This window comes from Podarcis bocagei, assembly GCF_964188305.1.
Source record: "Podarcis bocagei genome assembly, chromosome: 2".
Lineage (NCBI taxonomy): Eukaryota > Metazoa > Chordata > Lepidosauria > Squamata > Lacertidae > Podarcis > Podarcis bocagei.
In genome coordinates, this window is record NC_138126.1 from 45,415,080 (window position 1) to 45,437,957 (window position 22,878).

The following is a 22,878-nucleotide window of genomic DNA, read 5'->3' on the forward strand; positions in this document are numbered from 1 at the left end:
GGGGGGTTTTTTTTGTTAATTGATAATAATAATTATTATTGATAATTATTTTATCTTTTGATTATGCAGTTCACACATTTTGCTAAATAAAATTCAAATAAAGAATACCCATCAACAATGCACCAAACATTCTGTGAGCTTCAAAGCAGATGGGCGTTTTCGTCATTCCCACAAAAGACTGCTGGGTTCTCTTCCGAAAATCATAATCTTGCCGTAACCTTTCTCCAGATGCAGTGCGTTTTAGGGCCAATAATTGAAAGTTATGTTCCAAGTAGTTCTGTGTTTTCCTAAAGGGAACAAAGGTACACTTTAATTCTGTAGACCTATAAAGAGCAACTTCTGTTTTATATGCAACAGCTTTCAAACATGTCAACTAAAAGACAAGTAACAGATGGGTGATGCCACTATAAGGACCCAAGGAAACAAAAGGTGACTGAAGGATGGGAGCGAGGGAAAGATGAAGTGCCGGAACTGAGTTCCTGCTGGGGCGGGGGAAGCCCTGTATATATAACTTTTAAAATGGGGAAAGATAATGAGATGGTCTCATCATTACAGTGGCATTTTATACAGCTATATTCTTTAATCTCTCAGTAATTTCCATGTTATGTTTCAAGGGATGGGATTCTCCTTGTTCAGCAGGATAGGGCCCTCATTTTTTAGTACCTTCTCCACGCTAATTAGCTGCAGGCAGTCTTGAGGCCATCTCACCAAAGGGAATGAGCTATGTGTTTCTGGTGCATTTAACTACCACAGTGGGCATACGTAGAAGGCACTAGACCTTTTACATGCAAAGCATGAGTCCTACTAATCAATTACGGCCTTTCACTCAGTATATACTTCTAATCCTTCCTCTTCCACTGCATTTTCATAATATCTGATGCTGAGGTTGCCTTGAGATAGGAATAAGTCAGTGGTAGGAGTGATACATTTGTGGGCCGGCAGTCCCCCCCCCCAAAAAAAAACATTGTCAGTTAGAACAATGTGTCCATCCCCCACATCTCATTCTCTTTGAACCACACTGAGTATGTGTGTAAAGAATTATTTCTTTCTACTTCACTTCCAAATTAACATTTTCATTTCCATCTGTCAAAATGTGGGGCTCTCTGAGATGCAAGATATTGTCTTGTTAGTGTTCCTGTCATAATCATTATATCTCCTCTAATTCTTACCCTTTACAAGCTGCCAATGGTACTGAATGCTGAAAAGCTGATAATAACTGATCCAAGTCTCAAAACAACAGCCACCATTCTAGGGGAAATCTGATTAAATATCAGATACTTTAAAACATACTTTTTAAGCTCCCAGCGGAAGCAACCAGGTTTGAATCTTATGGTATTTATGTTATTTGCAACACATCAGAAATTGCCTATATATATATATTAGGGCCCTCAAAGTAAGAAGTGTCTTATCACTGGTTTTCATATCAATAGGATATGTTTCTCAAGAAACCTTCATCTGAAACCTTAATTGGAAACTAAATTGTAGTTTTTTTGGTCAGAGGACAGTGGCAGACCTTGGAATCTGTGTGGTACCAAAATTCAGTGCCCCCCCCCCCGCTGCCGCCTCTCATGCTCTATTCTAAATCTTCATTGTGGCGTCCCTGAGGCCCTGCTCCCCTAAATCCACCTTTGACTGTAGAGGAAGAGGAAGTTCCATTGTGTGCATGGGAGTCTTGTGCAATCAGAGCTGCAGCCCTGAATATAACCCAGAGTCGGTACTTGCATTCCAGTACAGGTTGAGTTTGTGGTCCAATGAAAGGAGCAAACGTTTTCAAGTATCATCCATTGCATCTACACAGGGGAAGGGTTCTCCTTGTTTTTGAATTTTCAGTTATTGATTTCCCTAGAGAAGAGTTCCACCACTAGCATTTTTAGTAGCTAGAATTGGTGCCGTTGGTCTTGAAAGAAACACCAGGAAGACAATAAAGTGAAGACCTCCAGCTTGGAACTATTCTACACAACATTTCTATCTAGGCATGGAGGAAATGGCTTATCTTCCGAATGTAGAACCTGTTTTCTATGGAAGAAGGTAAGGGGCAATCAAAACTGCAGAAAGCAGGTAAAACCAGCTCTAGTTCATATGATGACAAGTTGCAGGAAATGAAAGGGGTAAAAGTGAAGATTTATGGGAGAAATGGTGAGTGCAATTACTACGTGTGCTGTATTGATTTAAGAGGATTGTACTGCTCCCAGATAGAAATGGCTTTTATGCGTTTGGGCCTATCCCTGACAAAAACACTTTCTTCTCCGTTGACAAGGCCTTGTTGCTATGGAAATGTACGGCTGGATACAGGGGCACAGGCACGTTTTGATAACACAGGCCTAATGGATGTATTTTTGCAACATTCACAGCTCCTTTCTTCTTATTTTCTCCTGAGCAGACGACCATTTCTTCTATTTGTTGCCACTTGATGAAAAAAATGTCTCTCTCTAATCTTTTAATTTAGCTTAGATTTCCTTCTCCTTCCGAGCAATGCAGTCTGGCAATTAAACTACTTATCTAGAGACTCCATGCTGGGGCTGGTTGCCTGTTGCCTGTTTTTCCTGTCTGTGAATCTTCTTACAGATGCCTTCTCATTGTCATCATTCTAAAAGCATCATACGTCTTCTGGCTTCTGTTTCATGAAGGGTATGAAAGACCAGCCATATTATCAATTTGTCCCTTGACATGGGGACATTCCCAGGGGAACTGAAGGAAGCAGTGGTGCGTCCACTCTTAAAGAAAACTTCATTAGATCCCTTAGACCTATCCAATTACCGCCCAGTTTCAAATCTTCCATACCTGGGTAAGGTAATTGAGAGAGCGGTTGCTGAACAGCTTGGTAGGTTTCTGGAGGAAACATCGGCATTAGATCCATTTCAGTCCGGTTTCCGTCCTGGTTTTGGGACGGAGACGGCTCTGGTTGCCCTAACAGATGATATCCGTAGACAACTGGATCGAGGCGGGTCAGGACTGCTGATCCTTTTAGATTTGTCAGCAGCCTTTGACATGGTCGATCATGATCTTCTGGACCATCGCCTTGCAGACGTGGGGATACAGGGCATAGCCCGTAACTGGTTGTGCTCTTTTATCTCTGGTCGGGGACAGAGGGTGGCACTAGGGAGGGAAATGTCGTCACGCCACTCCTTGGTGTGTGGAGTGCCGCAGGGCGCAATTCTCTCCCCAATGCTTTTTAACATCTTTATGCGCCCTCTTGCCCAGATTATCCGGAGCTTTGGGCTGGGCTGTCATCAATATGCTGATGACACTCAGCTCTATCTACTGATGGATGGCCACACCAACTCGGCCCCTTACACACTGACCAGATGCTTGGAAGCTGTGGCTGGATGGTTTCGTGGGAGCCGATTGAAACTAAATCCTTCGAAGACAGAGGTCCTATGGCTAGGTCGGGATAGCATGGGGATGAGGGACCAACTCCCTTCTCTTGCGGGGGCCCAATTAGTGCCATTGCCTTCCGTTAAGAGTTTGGGTGTAATCCTTGACGCCTCCCTTTCCATGGAGGCGCAAGTCACAGCAACAGCCAAGGCGACATTTTTCCACCTTCGCCGCATCAAGCAGTTGGTCCCTTACCTTTCCCGCCCCGACCTGGCCACAGTGATCCATGCGACAGTCATCTCCAGGCTTGACTACTGTAACTCGCTCTACGCGGGGCTGCCCTTGAAGCTGTCCCAGAAACTCCAGCGGGTACAGAATGCTGCAGCGAGGCTCCTCACAGGGTCTCTGCCATGGGAGCATATTCATCCAGTGCTTTTCAAGCTGCACTGGCTCCCGGTAGAGTACAGGGTCAGATTTAAGGTGCTGCTTTTGACCTTTAAAGCCCTTCACGGCCTAGGACCCTCGTACCTACGGGACCGCCTCGCCTGGTATGCCCCACGGAGAGCCTCAAGGTCCATAAATAACAACACCCTAGTGGTCCCAGGCCCTAAGGAAGTTAGATTGGCTTCAACCAGAGCCAGGGCCTTTTCAGCACTGGCCCCAACTTGGTGGAACGCTCTGTCTCATGAGACCAGGGCCCTGCAGGATCTGATCTCTTTCGGCAGGGCCTGTAAGACAGAGTTGTTCCGCCTGGCCTTTGGCTTGGAGCCAATTTGATTCCCTCCGCCCCCTTTTTCTTTTTTCTTTTCCTTCTCCTGCAATGAGGCTCCATTTTAATATTTTAATGTTCCATTATTTTAATGTTGTATTTTATTTTTGTTTTTAAGTTGTAATCACTCATCTTGTTTTTATTATTGCTTGTAAGCCGCTCTGAGCCCGGCCTTGGCTGGGGAGGGCGGGGTATAAATAAAAAATTATTATTATTATTATTATTATTATATTTCTGATCTATAAAGATGCCAGCTAAATCGTAAACAATATCACGATGCCCTACGTGTACTGTTACACAACCTTTGACATGTGCTTTGCTTCTTCATGAAAGATCAGTTCCTCAGAATACTGCAGAAAGCAAGCAGGGAGAGGGGGGACCAGCTGTTTATATAGGATTTGGTGGCCAGCCAACTGCCCTCCACAAATGCCTTGCACTTGGGTATTTTGCAGAGTACAGTGGTACCTCGGGTTATATACGTTTCAGGATATATACGCTTCAGGTTACAGACTCCGCTAACCCAGAAATAGTACCTTGGGTTAAGAATTTTGCTTCAGGATGAGAACAGAAATTGTGCTCCAGCGGCATGGCAGCAGCAGGAGGCCCCATTAACTAAAGTGGTGCTTTGGGTTAGGAACAGTTTCAGGTTAAGAATGGACCTCCAGAACGAATTAAATACTTAACCCGAGGTACCACTGCACAACACAGATCCACTTTCAAAATACAATAATCAGAAATTTGAAGCTGTGCATATATTTGCAAAGTTATTGTGGTATGAAGATATCCAAGTTGGAAGACATAGATAATACACACATTAAGAACATAAGAAGAGCCTGCTGGATCAGGAAAATGACCCACCTGGTTCCTAGAGAAGTCCACTAGCACAACCTGAGTGTAAGGGCACTCTCCCCTCCCAGGGTTTCCAGCAACTAGTATTCAGAACCATATTGTCTCTGATAGTGGAGGCAGAACATAGCCATCATCACCCTAGCTAGCAGGACCAGTGGTCAGGGATGGTGGGAATTGTAGTCTTAAAACATCTGGGGGGCTGAGTTTGAGGAAGCCTGCACTACCTGAAGAAATGCTTTCTTTTATCTATCCTGAATCTTCCAACATTCAGCTTCATTGGATGTCCATGAGTTATAAGAGAGAGAAACTTCTCTCTATCCACTTTCTCCATGCTATGCATGTTATGCACTTCTGTCATGTCAGCACTTAGTTGTGAGATAAATCAGCCTCATATAACCAGCATGCTTAGCTCTAGTTAAGACCATAGAGAAGCTGTTTTCCTAGACTTATCTGGGGCACATCCCTCACCTTGGAAGGAAGGAAGTCAAGTTTCTTTGCTTCTTCTTCTTCTTCTTCTTCTTCTCTCTCTCTCTCTCTCTCTCTCTCTCTCTCTCTCTTCTTTTCTTTTTTAAAAAAATAATATTTATGAAGTTTTCCAGTTTAACAATCCAATAAAGGCCACATTAAAGACATTCTGAATTGTAAAATAATCAAACAGTCCAAATATTAAGCCAAATCATAAATCTTTGTTTGACTTCCCATGCTCTGAGGTCGGAAGATCGCCATAATCTCACATTTGCACTGCTTTCTTAATTAGTCCAGGTGGTTCCCATAAATCAATCCAATGTTAATCCTTCGTTCGTTTTCACAGCCTCTGAGTTCATCCAGCAAGCGAGTTATATCAAAACTCCTCTCTTTTTTCCACCATGTAAACGAGCAGGATGGATGTCTGGGAGATCACTCCAAGTGTGGCTTTAGCAAATCCATCTTCGTGTTTCTATACAAATAATTTGGAAACACGTAGTCTACTGTGTGAAATATTTGTGTAATGGAGGTTAGGACTTGATTGCTCTCGGCTCAGACCACATGCATGGCTTACAAGTCATACTCCTCAACCTATAGTACTGAGATGCTGTCTAGTCAGAGGGCTTTTTGATATTATTATTCCTCCTAACTTATAATGAATAAACTTGGCTGCTGGGTTTTATTCTTCTAATTATTTTATAATATTGTCATTGTAATTAAAGGCAGCATTGCAAAAAAGCATATTTTTTTAAAAAAATGTTTGTTTGTTCAGGAAATTTCTTTGGCGTTCAATGACTCCAAAAATACCCTGCTAAAAAAATGCAACTACAAATGAATGAAGATGAATTTGGTATTTCAAATTTTGAGCCAAACCATCATGTTTACTTATTGTCAAGTATAAAATATTGGAAACCTATATCTGATGCTAACTATCCAACTTGGGCAACTTTAGAATATACACATACAACACCTTTGATTGGTTGGACCAAAGATTAGGATCAAAATATTTGAGAATTTGGGAGACTCTTGAAACAAGTCCATTAGAAAGATATGGAATATAATGCCTAATAGAAACAAATTTGAGCCATTTCCCCACACTAAATTAACTTCGTGGAGAAATCCAATTTTTAAAACTGCGGGGAAAGATGGTAATATGGAAAAATTGGGTGGAAGCAGGCATATTGACTTTGGATCAACTGATAGATGAGGAAGATGAATTTTATATGTACAGTGTTTTAAGAAATAAATATCATGATCAGATGCATCCCAATGGCAATAATTGCAGCTACAACATCTTGTAACAACAGTGTTTGGACCAGCAGCTTTCTCTCTTGTGGGCAGGGGGGGTGACTAAAAATCAGTCCTCCTGTCAGGGAAATATCTCCTCACTGATCCAATGTAAGATATTCCACCTTCTCCTTCTTTAGCAGAGTTTGTCTTTTCATCCTGTGAAGTAAACACACACACATGCACACACCAAAGCTTTAATAGTAGAAAAATGTAACATAGTAACATACTAAGAGAAATGAAACATCTTGAGGTAAGTGGCAGTTATCCTTTTTTAACTGACAACTGAAGGGAGGGGCCAATTCTAGAGTACAGCATAAAAGCCCCGCCCACTAGAGGCCAGGTATTCTATTAATCAAATTTGGCTTCCATGCTTTTCCTACATTCTCAGCTTCTGAGACACAGGAGTTATTAGAACAATTGGTCAAATCTTTGGAAAGAAAAAAAGCAATCATTTCCTATTTGTTATTAATTAGTAAGTTTGATACACAAACTTTAAGAAACGACTGGAATAAAGAATTGGATGTTCTCTACTACCTAGACAGTGGAACAGTCTCTTAGCTTCCGTAGCAAAGGTATCGATGGATCTCAAACTAAGACTTACACAACAGAAAATAATATTTGGAATCTATTGGACAACTCCTTTGAATTTGTATAGAGAAGGACTGTCTAACGCAGCTCATTGTTGGAGATGTAATAAGGATAATGCCTCTTCGAAACATACATTCTTACAGTGTCCAATTCTCACTAAGTTTTGGGAGAAAGTGTTAGACTGTATAAATATGACTGTACAGAAAAACTTAAAAGAGTACTCCTATGCAAGGAAGAAACTCTGAAATAAACCTATAGCTCTACTAAGTGTAGTGTGAGTCCAGATCCTGCTAAGATTTGCAGACCTTGGAACACAGCATTCTCCTCTATGAACTTGCTTGGAGTTTAAGATCTGCACCAGAGATCCTTCAGGTTTCCTTTGTCAGGTGAAACCAGGCAGGTGGTGACCAAAGAGAAGACCTTGTCACTCTTTGAAGAGTGTCCTGGGAGACACCAACTCATTCAGCATTCCATAGATTTTCATAAAACGGATTTGCTCACTGATGCCTTAAATGGCTCTTAATAGTTCTTTAATTTTATTGTCTTAGCGCTATTTAATTGGGTTTTATTATTTTAAAATGTGTTTTACTTCTGCTCTTAAATTTTATGACATTTTACGAGGTGGTAATTATTTCTCGTTCCTGCTACCTTTATTTGTTATTTTGGGTATGTCACTTGGTATATTATTTTTATTGACAAAACTGCTCATAAACGTTTGAAATAAAACAACTAGGGATGTCACAGAGTTTCCAGAGTTTCTCACCATTAGGGAGTTACAGCACCTGCTGGGCCTGTAGAAACAGATATGAGACAGGCATTTATATGGGAAACCCAGCCAGATGGGTGGGGTATAAATAATAAATTTTTATTATTATCAATTATTATTATTATTTATATAAATAAATGATTGTGTATACCTAAATGGTTCAATATACTGTTTCTATAAAGTAATATAATACTAATTTTAAAATAGAAATATACCAAATCATGCAAATCTAATTCCAGTAACACTTTGCTAAAGTTGTGCTAGTCTACAACTTGACATCAGCTTGAAAATATTCCTTAATGGCGTGAATTTCATTTCCTCCAGAGAGGTTTTTCTCCCTCTCTCATAGTACTGGAAGCTGAGCTCATCCAATAAAGATGATTGATGGGAGGTTCAGGACAGAGAGAAGGAAGTACTTCTTCATACACCACATCGTTCAGGGGGTGAGGAACCTCAGAGACCTGGAGGGCTGTATTGGCCTCCAGGTCTCCTTGACTGGCCTTTGAGACTCTCCCCAGGTTATATGCCAATCACACCACCTCTCCCCAGGATATACCCCTCAATGGCCAGGATCAGGGGCCACATACCTCTCAATGCCATCTGTTGGGAAATGAGAACAGCAGAAGGGCTATTGCCTTCCTATCTTGCTTGGTTCTTTCAGAGGCCACTATGGGAAATAGGATGCTGAACTAGATAGCCCTTAGGTCTCATCCGGCAGGGCACTTAGATTCTTAACCGTGATGGGATTATTATGATTTGATCGGTCCTATGAATCCGTTACTCATTGCTTCGGTTGCTGGTAAATGGCTGGTGTCCTATAGGCTGCTGCCTGTTAGAGTACAAAGAGGCAAGGAAGAGCACTGAGCATGTCAGATTAGCATATCAGATAGCAGAATTCAAAATTTATACATTTGATTTTTCAAAAGTTGACTGGTGTGTGTGTGTGTGTTACACACAACGGTTAAAACACACCCCCTAAAACAAACTCAGTCAGAACTCAAATGTTCTCAGATTCAAAATATGGATTTCTTTCCTTTCTTTATTTTGACACTTTCTCATTTTAACTCTGTAATAAATTCTCTCTATGTCTCTGCATATTCATATTTGGTCACTGTATCAAGCAGATGCCCTGCTTCCTATGATATGCTACTTGTCCTTTCATAGATTAAAAAAATGATATGCACACATTTATATGTAGAAATAACTCTTTCATTTGCTCTTTCAGAAAGTGCAGATGAACTGATGCTCATAAATACCCTATTAAGGCTGCCATCCTATGGAGAATTAGGTGCACCTAAGCCCGCTAATTTCAATTAACTCTGCATAAAATTAATCTGGAAACAGGACGCAGAAGCAGGAAAAAGAAAATGCACAATTTTTGCACATGGGCAATTTTTTTGTATCGTTCCAAGTGGGAAAGACTCTCTTCTACTAGTTATTTGATGGAATAAATACAGGAGGTGTATGTTTTATTTATCTATCATATTTGCATCCAAGGTTCTTGGGTGGTACATGTGGAAATTATGCTGTTATCTTAACAGTATTTTTTTGAAGTAGGTTACAGCACAATTCAAACCAAAGAATCACTGGGGTGAGAGAGCTTGGAATAGGCAGATCTTGAGTTGTGTTGGTTCAGCTGGGGCTAGACCAGCGTAGCTATCTCAACCGGGTTATGCTGGCTCACCCAGAAGAACTTTCACTTAAGTCCAAAAGCTTGGGCATGCAGGAGGTGGGAGACTATTCCAAACCAGTTTCAGTTCAGGCACATGACCTGGTAACTCGGGGGAATTTATGCTAGTAAAAAAGGGTGGTGTAAGTCAAATTCTGTTTCAGAGCCTTGCTTTCCTTCTGCCAGGCTCAGGTTGCCTCAGCAAGCAGTACACTGCTCCCAAATGGAGTTTGGAATAGGGTAATTTACATCACTGCAACTTAAACTGGTGTAAACATGACCAGCTTCCTTTACTTGGGAATGCTCTGCTAGGAAATGAAGTGGTTTCTGCTCCAAGGTTGCTTACAGAGCTTCGTGGCATGGCTCCTCTCTCCTGCCAGTCCTGGCTGGGCATCACATTGGTTGTACTTACCAATGGACAGAAAAGGCTATACTCCTGGGCCAGGGAGCCATTAAAGGCAAAAGAGCATTTGTCCACATTAAAGAGTGGCATTCTGGTTACTCTAGCTAACAGCTTTCTGTCTTCCTTGTTCAGAGATAGTGTTGGGTGAAGCACACTTCTTTTGCCAGAGGCACACTTCACTCCTACATCTGAGATGATTTACTTTAAGGGCAACATGTGAAATGCATGATCACATTTGGATTCATTTTTTAAAAAATGGGGGGGGTGGATTCCAGGAGCTCCCTATCCAGTTTGAGACTACAGCACAGGGAAGTGGGGTTGACTTTTCTCTTCAAACTGTTTTTCTGACACCCCTCCCCTCCCTAAAACTGCTATTTCCTCAGGAGGGAAGTTGTGGAGGGCTATAACTAGCAGTTCCCCTTCTAGGGCAAACAGTAGCTCTGGAAGTATTTACCTCCACCCATTACAAAATGACACAGCAGGAGTGCCAACTTGTCCCTGCAACCATGGGTGCCTGGGGCCATGTCTCTGGCACTGAAATTTGTGGGTGCCCAGCCTATTCATGGGGAATTTTGTGGGTGCTTGCCCAGGGAGTTGACACCTATGTGACACAGTATGACAATTATCAATGCAAGAACCCAACCTCTATGTCTGTGTGTGTGCTTTCTCGGGTGGCGTTGTGTGCACGCTGCTGTTCCTCACTGCTCCAACCAGCTTCAACCGTCACTCCATCACCTAAGTTTAAGGTGCTTCAGAGTAAGGCCCCGGACAACACGCAGCCTCTTCTGAGAGAAAATACTTTCTCTTCCTTTCTAAGGCCACATCCGCGTTATGTAGCTCTCACAGTGGTTCAGTAGTAACTCTCTTTTCACAGTAGTAGATAGGTAGCCGTGTTGGTCTGCCATAGTCAAAATAAAAAAAATCCTTCCAGTAGCACCTTAAAGACCAACTAAGTTAGTTCTTGGTATGAGCTTTCGTGTGCATGCATTTCGTGCGTTTCGTGTGCATGCATTTCGTGCATGCATTTCGTGTGCATTTCGTGTGTGTATCTGAAGAAGTGTGCATGCACACGAAAGCTCATACCAAGAACTAACTTAGTTGGTCTTTAAGGTGCTACTGGAAGGAATTTTTTTATTTTCTCTTTTCACAGGAAACCCAGCTTTGCAGCTTTGTGAGGGGAATAGGGGCCTCCTAACAAATCTCAACACTCTTCCCAAACTACAGTTCCCAAGATTCATTGGAGGGAGCCATGACTGTTGAAGTGGTATAATAGTGCTTTAAATTTCTGGTTCAGATGTGGCTTACAACAGGAGTGCCTGAATGATCCATTAACACCCGATGCTGCAATGGCAGCCATTCTTCGTTGTAGGGCCTTGTGCAAAATACATTTTGTGGGGCTCTCCCAGTTTAGCCATTTGCCTTTCAGTCTCTGCTTTCTTTTTATGCTTTGTGGCCCTGCTCTCACACATGCTTTTTTACATTACCTGCCATAATTCAGAAAGATTTAATTAAAAAAAAAATTAAAAAAGCTAGTAATAGTGCCATATGATGCAGTTCCATACGTAAGCTTACCACTTAAATCTTACATCCAGAGACTATCCCAAACAGATGTGGACGAGAGGGAGCGCACACAAAGCAAAGCAATTCCATCTGTCACTTTGGTCCGCTCTGCTAACAGTGACATTTATATATGGTAAGCCCTTGTTTCTGGAAACATCCACAAAGTTCCACTTTGGAGAGCAATCATTCGAGGAACTGTAATAAACCAAAAGTGCACACCAGCAGTAGGAGAGCCTTTACATTACCACTCTGCTCTTAAACATAAACAACTGAAGTGCTGAGGGAGGGAGGGAGAGAGAGAGAGAACAAACAGTAGGTAGCACAGGAAAGTCTACAACTGGCGATGAGGGCTCTTCATGGCAAAGCAGCCAGAAGCACTTCAAAACTCCAGGAAGTCAGGATGCATAGGACATGCAAAACCGATAACACTATGTCAGTGCATGTCTCTGGGAAATTCAGACATGGCACATATCTGTCAGAGAAAAGAGAATGCATGGCAAAATTATTGTATATGATGGTCTTGCGGATTTGGTGGCTGGTCTGGAGCCTCCATACACCACACACCTCATGGGGTCACTACTGTACTGCAGAGATTTCAACAAGAACATAATCCCTGCCCCACACACTGAAGGCCTGCTGGAAAGAAGTGAGCCCCAAACAGCTCGTATGTACAGTGACTTAACAGTTGGGAATCCTCCCTTGCTGTGGGTGCCTTGTAATTATTTCATTTATTCTTCACGGCGCACGAACCCCGTTCTGTCAGTGTGCCGCACAGATTGGCAGTCGTAGTTCTCGGGGCTATGGAGAATGCGCTCTGCGCGGCTGTGCCGGGGTCTCTCTGCTTTGTGGCTTAGAGGAGCGCAAGCAAGCTACAGCTGGTGTCCCCAACCGGGAGCTGTAGGCGTAAGCGTAAAACACACTGTTATGACTGGAGGTGAAGTGTAGCAGAAGATGATGATGTGGGATGGTTGAGTGGGTGTTTATTAGCTTTTTTTAACCAGTTTGGCATTTCCTTCCACTGTTGTACATTTTTAAATACTGTGCTGCCTCATTTAACTAAATGGCCCTAGGGAGAGCCAAAACATTTGGATAATCAGATGCCGAGATAGGCTAACATTGATCATGGCAGGATGTAGAGGTCACGTAGGAAATTTCAGCTATCCAGGAATTTTGGTTCTGTGAGCTATGTATAATGGAGATCCGACTCTGAAATGTTTCTTTCTGCAGTAACTGAAGAGACAAGACAAAGCTATTTCCCTCTTTAGAATTCTCCCCCCCCCCTCCCCTGCCACCTACTTACAGTTTCTGTCACAAAAGCCATGAATTTCTAGGGAGTTGCTTTGTTCTCTGAGAGAAGGTAGCATAAAACGGGTGTGTGTGTGTTCTTAAATGTATTACATTTCTTGTCATCCTTGCTTTAGTTTTTTAAATGCATTTATTCGTTTATAAAAAAATATTTATAAACCATCTTTTTGGTCTTAACAAAGCCCCCCAAGGCAATGCGTAGAAGTGAAGACGTTCAAGGCAACCGTTAAGAGTGAGGGAAATTGTGTTTATGGGTGTGGGTGGGTTTAAGTGGAGGAATGTGTGCAGGTGTAGCCTGACTGAGGGATGGGTGCCTTAGTAGGTGTTGAACTTGTGCAGGTATTGAAGAATAGAATCCTATCGTATGGATTTTGATGCACTATCAGTTTTATTGTTTTCTACACAGTGTTTACTTTTGATTTGCTTGTAAACTACTTGGGTGGGTTTTTTTCCCAATGAAAAGTTGAACATAAATAGTTGAAATACTTGAAGAAGAAAGCCATTTTTAAACAATAAGCCAGATGAAGGACAGAGCGGAAAATATCTTAGAACCAGGAGGAGCAAAATCAAAGCATCGTTGAAACTATTGAAAGCTATGCAGAGCCAAACCTTTTTACTGCCGTTCTAAAAGTAGGCAGCGATGGAGGGCAGGACTCCTACAGACAAAGGCCTGTCCTCTGTTCCCACCAAACTCACATCCCAATGTGGTGGGTCACAAATTTCCTCCTTTTTATTACACACTCTTAGGCTACAACTACACCAAACCTTCAAAGCGCTATTCTACCTCTAACAGTCATGCATGACAAAAGAATCATTGGAACTGTAGTTTATTAAGGGTGCTGAGAGTTATTAGGAGGCTCCAAGTCCCCTCACACAGCTACACTTCTCAAAGTATTTTAACTATCAATTGCTCTACCCAAGGAACTGTGGGAATTGTAGCTCTGCATGGGAGCTCTCAGAATTTGCATGAGTAGGGACATACAATACCGAGGTGCCTTTAGGTAGGTTTTGTGCAAAATTCCAGGAGGATAGACGCAGGGTTTAGGGAGTGATGAATTTCAAAAAGTGTAATTAAAGCTTTTAAAAACAACTTGCCATATTTTTTGCTCTATAAGACTCACTTTTTCCCTCCTAAAAAGTAAGGGGAAATGTGTGTGCGTCTTATGGAGCGAATTCAGGCTGCGCAGCTATCCCAGAAGCCAGAACAGCAAGAGGGATCGCTGCTTTCACTGTGCAGCGATCCCTCTTGTTGTTCTGGCTTCTGAGATTCAGAATATTTTTTTTCTTGTTTTCTTCCTCCAAAAACTAGGTGCGTCTTATGGTCTGGTGCGTCTTATAGAGCAAAAAATACGGTGCTTTGTTTTCTGCTCAGTCTGTACTGAAGTCAAAGTCTTTCTACATCCTCCCCAAAGCACTGTGATTTGAAACAAAAGGGCAGTCTTAATGAAGTAATTCTGTCCGTCAGAGCTGTCCATCAAAGAACTACATTCCTCTTCAGGATTCCCCTTTCCTCTCTGCCTGGAAATTTCTATTTATGGAGAATTTGGGGATGTTGCAAAAATGTATAAACAGTGGTAGTGATTGGGGGGAACAGGTACCAAAGTCCTCCCAAGTGCTAAAGCAGCTTCAAAGCCTCGGAGCTAGCCTGCTTCACCTTGGACCACTTCTGATTCTAAAATAGTCTGAATATCTCCAGGCAGATATCCTGACCTTGTTGCTGTTCCTTTATGTAAGGCTAATGCACAGTATGCTTTTAACAGTTAAGACTTTTGCATTTACATTTACTAGGGGCCTTACTTCAGAAGCTCTGTTATTCATCTTGCTTTCCGCCGTGACGAAATAATGTAATTTACGTAATCTATTTCATAATTTACACCAATGTCATACCTTAGGTCATTATGTGATTCCGCCCCATTCATTTCCATGCAAGGCCAATGCAAGGCAAATGGAGGCAAACATAATTAGTTGTGTATCATTTGTACACTAGAAGCAACAAACGCCAGTTGTATTCACTGGACTGATTTCCATTTCGGAGATGGGACGAACAAGGGAACACCAGCAATTTCCACTCCTGTTTCTGTTCTCATAGTGATTTTCCAACATTCCTAATATTTACACATATTTACCAATAAGTCACTTATAGTTTTGTTCTTAACTTGTTGAGAATTGCCTCTGAAATTTAACTTCAATGTGAGTCTCTTGAGCTCATACCCCAAATAAATGGATTTTCAGTCACATTACATATGCGCCACAAATCACAGCATTATAATTCAGGACATATCCAGAGAAGAGCTTCTGGTGTTCTGAGTTTGGCTTCTTTTAGGGCCCAAGATAAGCCCAGGAATTAATTAGCCACCACCTCCCTTGCTTCCTGCTTTTACTTTTGATTTTTGTCTTCTGCCACTGTTCTCTATGCCTACAATGGCCTCCTCATCTTTATCCCTTAGGATACCTCCTTTAAAATCTTCCTTCTTGAGTTTCACTCACTTTTTTTTTTACTTTGCTGTAGCCATACCTGTCAGCACAGTTAACCATGATGTAGTTAACCCATTCATCTCTGTTCCTTTTTCAAATCCTTTCTTCCACCTCCACATTACACGTCTGTAATAAAAGGGAAGCAAACATGTGTGCAAGTACACTGATTTCACCTATTGATATATTTTTCAACAGTATGTTCAAGACAACATATGACTGAACAAGAATAAAACTGTAAAACCTCATGGTAGAACAAGTGAGAAATGCTGAAAACACGGGGGGGGGAGGCAATACAAAGTGTGCAAAAAGCAACATTGCAGCAGTTAAAACCAATTAAAAACCATCTGCCAAGATTTCAAAATATGTACACAAAAAAGTTGTTAGGCAGGAGAAAAGGCCACCTGAAAAAAAGTATCTTTAATTCTTGGTGAAATAGCAAGGGAAGGAGCCAAAGAGATGTCTCTGGGAAAGGAATCCCATAGCATGGGTGCTGCCACTGACAAATTTCAGTAAAAGAGGTGACAAAAGAAAGGTGCATCAATTGGTATTTCTAGATAGGAAGGAATATATGGTAGAACATGAGTTCTGCATGTGCTTCAAGAGTCCACTAGTTGGTTCTGCCACATTCACGTGTCTGAAAGATCAACTCCATCCCTACTGGCTTTCTTGGGTGTTAAGATCTGCAGAGGGGCTCTCTTGGTATTCCGCCACCCTCACAAATGTGGGGAACAATGGCTCAGAAAAGGGCTTTCTCTGTGGCAGCTGTTAAACCGTGCAACTCCCCCCACCCACCCACACAGTTGCATCTTGCACCTCCCTTGTACAGTTTTCACCACATGCTGGCCTTTGACAGTCAGGGCCGTCTTATCCATAGGCACTAGGGGTGCAGGGAATCCGGGTGCCGGGCACTCAGGGGCGCCAGTCCGAGAGTCTGGGGCTGAGAGTTGTGTCTGGGGAAGTGCCCGCCCATTGGTTGGAGCGCCGCGGCAGGCGGCTCTGCTGCGGGCGGCTCTGTGCCGCGAGTTCGGGGGTGACCGAGCCAGCGAGGTGCTGAGGTGGCCGGCCAGCTCGCCCTCCTGTGCGCCTGGGATTGGCCAGCTTGGGGGCGCTCCGGGTGGATCTTTGCACCCCGGCACCGCATATGCTTAAGACAGCCCTGTTGACAGTTAATGTCTTTTATTTTGTGGGACCCCCTTCTTTTGGTAAAATTCATACTGTTCTGTTCCATTTTGAATGTTTCATAATTGCTAACACCTTTATTGGTTCTTCCAGTTGTCTATTTTATGATTGTAATCCACCTTGGGACATTATGGTGAAGGGCAGGTAAGAAATCTTATAAAGAAACAAGTATTGTTTAATAAATTGCTTTTATCTCCCATAATGTGTGAAGAACCCTCTGATAACAATCATGCAAGGAGCAGAGACCATGAAGAGTAGGAATGTAAGAAACTGTATTAGACTGAGTCAGACCTTTGATCCATCTAACACGGTGTTGCCTATACTCAGGGCCGGCCCATCCATGAGGCCAGGTGAGGCAGCTGCATCAGGTGGTAGGATCCACCAGGACAGCAGATCCCAATGTCAAACTTTCTTTCCCCCTTGTTCCTGATGTGGTTCTTTCCTCACCCCGTGGGGAAGGGGTCACCATGTTGAGGTCCATCTCAGATGCCAATATGCCTTTGCTGGCCCTGCCTAAACTGACTGGCAGTGGCTCTCCAGAGTTCTTCTTCTGTCATGCCTGGAGATGCCAGAATTTGAAACTGAAGCCTGTTGCCTGCAAAGGATGTCCTCTGCCACTGAGTTATAGCCCTCTTCTGCTTCCATGTTTTATTCAGCTGCATGCATTTTTTATTATTATTAAATGTTAAATACTTGTAGTAAGTAGGAGTAACAGCAATTTGTAACTTTGGGGGCCACTTGAGAAGATATCCTTTGTGCTAATTTCACTCCTAAAGGTGACCTGTAGAACTGTTTTAAATAAGCAGAAATAAATTAATTTATTAAACTATTTCAAAACTGCCCTTCATGGAATGTCACCCTCACATGGCAGTGTGTAAGAGAATAACAGCAAAATATAATGCCATATAAAAGCACAGATTAAAACCACACTGCACCCTTTTCAAAAAAAGCAGTAACAATTAATCAAAACTTAAAGGTAAAGGTAAAGGTACCCCTGCCCGTATGGGCCAGTCGTGTCCGACTCTAAGGTTGTGCGCCCATCTCACTTAAGAGGCCGGGAGCCAGCGCTGTCTAGAGACACTTCCGGGTCACGTGGCCAGCGTGACGAAGCTGCTCTGGCGAGCCAGCACCAGCGCAGCACACGGAAATGCCATTTACCTTCCCACTATAAAGCGGTACCTATTTATCTTCTTGCACTTAGGGGTGCTTTCGAACTGCTAGGTGGGCAGGAGCTGGGACCGAAAGACCGGAGCTCACCCCACCGCGGGGATTCAAACTGCTGACCATACGATCGGCAAGTCCTAGGCACTGAGGTTTTACCCACAGCACCACCTGTGTCCCTAATCAAAACTTAGGTGTTAATAAAAATCACATTTAAATACTTTTCCTAGAAGCTAGATAGGAATGTATGTTTCTTTAGGGTATGGGTCATTGTGTTCTCAGGACAGGGCTCAAACTCCCCACAAATCAGGGCCCTTTTCAGCTAGAACTTGCAGAAACTCAGTTGCGGCACCTCTCAGATGGGTTCTGTCACCTCTCAGGTGGTCACTATTGCCATTCTAAGAGAACAAGGGAGGTGTTCATGGTGAGTTCTGGCACCTCTTTTTCTAGAAAAACAGCACTGCCACCCATCATTATCAAAATGGCTCCACCTTCTTAGAGTGTCATCTGTAAATAATATGCCAGACATGTTTCTTCCTTCCCAAGCAGGATAGGACGTAACTTATTTCCTAATTACAAAGGAATATAGGATAAAAAAGAAATTATGACTGCCAGATGGTGAATTGCTGCTTAGCAGGAACAAGCAAGGAGAGGACTCAGTCAATCACCGGGTAAGTGATAAGGCAGCACAGTGAACTACCAAAGAAAAAGGAAGCTCATTACACCAGACACTAAATTATTCTTATAGAGACTTCTACTTCTTTCCCTGCTTCTATTTTTTATTCTAAGCCATAAAGCAAGCAATTCCACCAAGGCCCTCTTTTAAATGATTAACATTTTCATTTTAACTTTTGTTTTTGATTGTATTCCAGCCATTAATCTGACTTGTGTCTTACCCTGCCCTTCTCCTCTTCCCTTCTTTTAAACAGGCTTCATTCATCTCAGTGTGCTTTTCAAGCCACGGTAGTCTGTTCTGAAGGTGTGGAGCAACACTGGGTTGCTATGGCAATGTGGGCTTACCACAGAGCAAGGCCATAGCTGGATTCCACCGTAAGCAGGACTTGGTGGGAAGCTGAGCCATCTAAGGGGGCTTTGTTCAGAGAGAGGCGCTTCTCTGAAGATTATTCTGAAATGGCATCAGTGTGACCTCTAAGCAACAGAGTTCATGAAACAACTTCAAATGAGCACGCTAAAAAGGTGTGCCTGGAATTATTGGGAGCCTTTCCTCTTGTGTGTAACATGATGCTTTCTCACCTTGGATACAATATCTAGTGCTCAAAGAAGAGACAAAACTAGGTCATTAAAGGAAAAGGGGAAAAAAACTCTGGCAAGAGCTAAGGCATATTTTCAGAGCTGGCCTGAGGAGTTATGTGTCTAACTAGTTTCAGGGTAGGGATCAAGGCTAAAACCCTAAATGAAACTGTAATGCCCCCCAAATCTGGGAAATTGTATTTTTTCCAGCCTCTGATGTCCTAATGACTGGACCTCAGAAACGGATGGTTTGTTGTCCCTACAGTGCCTCTGTTCTTGTTTGCTCTGGCAGATCCCCCTGGCAATTTTTATTGATTACATTTATTATATCCCACCTTTCTTCCAAGAAGCCCATAGAGGCATACATTGTTATTCCCCTCCAAATCATATCCTCATAACAAGCCTGTGTGGCAGGTTAGGCTGAGAGACAGCACCTGGCCCAAGGTCACCCAGTGAATTTCACTCTTGATTGGACATTGAACTCTGGTCTCCCAGGTCTCAGTTATGGCTTCCTGAAAAGAATGCTGGGAAGCTGTAGTTTGTTGATGGTCTCCCAACAACTCTCCACTCCCCTAACAAACTACAGTTCTCAGAATCTTTGTGGGAAGCCATCGCTCTTAAAGTGGAATGGGATTGTTTTAAATGTATAGTGCAGTTGTGAACTAGTCTGTAAAAGGGGCAACTGGCTTGTTCATTTGTAGTCCCATTGGGGGGAAATGGCTTAAGGAGCCCCCCTCCCCACCCCCACCCCGTTTGACTCTGGAAAGTAAAGTTGGTTTAGATCCACATAAACCTTTACCTGGTTGGTTCTGTGCTACTTGGATAAAATTCCCTAGGAGGTGGAAAGTGTGGCTGTGGCTCAGCCCTGATTTAATAAGACACACCCAGACTGGATGTGAGAAGTTTGGTGGGCCCAACTAAGCTTGATGTATAGCAGGAGTTCCAAGTTCACTCAGATCAATTTTTGATAACACTCAATTGTTACACTAAATACAGCTGTGGTTGCACTAATGATACAGTCAGAGCTTGATATGCTTTCCTGGGAAGTGAAAGGACAGTCTATTTTCCAAACTAGCTGCAGACTCTTGTCCTGAGCTGCAAAGCAATACATCTCCATTTGGGTGCAACGGAGCAAAATGGTTCTTCATAAGTAGGAACCAATTATTCATAGTTGTGGGAACCAATTATTCACAGCTGTAAGACTCTGGAGGATATATTTGGGGAAGCTTCACTTTCTTTTATCTTTATAGGAGCTGCTGTTTCTTGAAAATGCTTTGTGCAGGGAGCAAAAGCAAGCATATGGCAAGGGGTTTCTTAATTAGAAACCAAATAATGGTATATAACTTAGGATATGAAGCTAATACAGCATTTTTTGTTTTTGCTTTCCAAGTCAAACCAACATTTTAATAAGAAAGATTCAAGTCAATGGGTCAATGGGCATAAATTATTTTATTGAAGCTGGAGCACTTTAGGTTTTAACGGCAAGGGAGAGCAAGTTAATTGCAGCATATCACAAGTATGGATACTTTACTATCAATAAAAAACAAATCTTGTGCTTGAAGTGAAAACAAATTAAAATTAATTAATCAGTGGAAAACACTTCATTTGATCAGGGAAAAACAACTGAAAATATTAAATCTGTGTGGACATACAGGATAATCAAATCAATACACACACTCTTGTATTGGCTTGATGCCATAGGCTATGTTGTAGACATACACGTGAATCCAATTAAATTCCTATTAGCTGCCAAGTGGTTATATTATTAAGTTGAATCCACTCCTGAAGAAGAACCATGCCATTTCTTGAATTTAAATCCTATTTTGTGCAAGGGGAATAACCACTTCATGCTTTGGGTATCACTTGAGGCAGGTTTCCTTAGAGTAGCATTTCGTCTTCCTCAAGCCAAACCCATCATGCAGGATTCACATCCACTTCTTGAATTTCGTAGAATTATAGAATTGTAGAGTTGGAACGGACCACAAGAGTCATCTAGTACTACACCCTGCATGCAGGAATCCTTTGTCCAACTTCGGGCTAAACCTACGGCTCTATTCACTGAGCTAGCCATGCATTTAGAGTGTGCGTCTCCCCCTGAAATAATCCTGGGAACTGTCGTTTGTTGAGGGTACTAGTAATTGAAGCTATGTAAGGGGTAAACTAGAGGCACAGGTGGCACTGTGGGTTAAACCACAGAGCCTAGGGCTTGCTGATCAGAAGGTCGGCAGTTCGAATCCCCGCAATGGGATGAGTTCCTGTTGCTCGGTCCCTGCTCCTGCCAACCTAGCAGTTCGAAAGCACTCAGTGCAAGTAGATAAATAGGTACCACTCCAGCAGGAAGGTAAGCAGTGTTTCTGTGCACTGCTCTGGTTCGGCAGACGCGGCTTAGTCATGCTGGCCACATGACCCAGGAGCTGTACGTCGGCTCCCTCAGCCAGTAAAGCAAGATCGCCCATGAATGGACCTAACTGTCAAGGGTACCTTTACCTTTAAGGGGTAAACTACAGTTGCAATAATTATTTGGGTGAAGACATGACAAATGATTCTGAATCCTGGCAAGACAGAGGCACTATGGGTGGGTGAGTAGTTACCAAGTCTGGAGAATTGGTCAATTGCCTGCTTTGGAACAGATCATGCTACCCCTGAAAGAGCAGGTTCATAGTCTGGGGGTGCTCTTGGAGCAATCTTTGTTGCTAGAGGCATAGGTAACCTCAGTGGTTGAGGAATGCTTTTTACCAGCTTTGGCTGGTAAGTCAACTACAGCTGTTTCTGCACCAGGTTAGCTTGACCACTGTCATTCATGTGCTGGTAACCTCAGCACAGATGTCTCACTACTGTCAGCAAATGTGCTGCAGCATTATGCACTTACTGCAGCTTCCAGATCATGTGCAAAGGCAGCCTGCATACAGCACATTGCAGTAATCCAGTCTTGAAGTAAGCCATGCATGAACTATGGCCAAGCCTTCCCATCCCAGGAAAGATCATAACTGTCATACCAATTGCAATTGGAAAAATACACTTCTCCAGGGACAGCAAATTGTGCCATATTGTGAACCTGTTCCTTCAGGAAGAGTGCAACTTGACCATAGAAGTAGAAAGATTAGAATGGCAGGGTGAGGAGGGCAGGCTGCTGAAAAGAAAGGTGTTTTTTTTCCCATTTCAGTTGTAATAAATCAGAATCTAAAGTGACGTGCTTATTCAGCAAGGAATGGAAATATCAAGAAGCTGCTTGTATTTTGGTAGCATTCTCCCTTCTTTTCCTGGTAGCCTCCAGAGAGTTCCCTTGAAAGTGCACCAGAGTCCACTGGTAGATCACAGTTTAAGAACCACTTAACTTTTTTTTCTGACAACGGCCAATTTCACATGTTATGGAGGAAGATTACAACATGGCAATAATGGAACACTCTGCTGGGAACTTGTTCCAAGAATTAAATCCGGGAATCCATCAAAGAGAGTGTTGGCTAATCCAGTTTTAAAACTCTTTGAACTGTTCATGGTTCTCAATAAAGATGAATTACCTACGTGTATGTCTGGAAAGAGAGGGGGGAATACGACCATGTTTATTCCTCAGGCTTTCAGTGCCATCAGCATAAGAGTAAGAGAAGCCCTGCTGGATCAGGCCAATGGCCCATCTAGTCCAGAATCTTGTTCTCAAACAATGCCTATGAGAAGCCTGCAAGCAGGACTGGAACAACAACACTCTCCCCACTTATGATTCCCAGCAATTGAAATTCGCTGCCTCCAATACTGTACTATCCTTCTGGGTTGGGGACTGGAGATATCATGTTAAGATGGTTCCATTCCTATTAGACAACCTATTGACACCCAAGGAG

General features: G+C 42.7%; 1 long non-coding RNA gene across 1 annotated transcript; it reads right to left on the reverse strand.

Annotated features, from left to right (window-relative positions):
• Positions 1-2: 2 nt before the first annotated feature.
• Positions 3-11,850, reverse strand: LOC308579294. The gene is made up of 5 exons (XR_014004389.1): positions 11,687-11,850; positions 8,630-8,871; positions 5,668-6,844; positions 5,402-5,474; positions 3-287 (listed from the first exon to the last, which is right to left on the reverse strand). It is a non-coding gene; the product is annotated as an uncharacterized lncRNA (long non-coding RNA).
• Between the last annotated feature and the right edge of the window lie 11,028 nt (positions 11,851-22,878).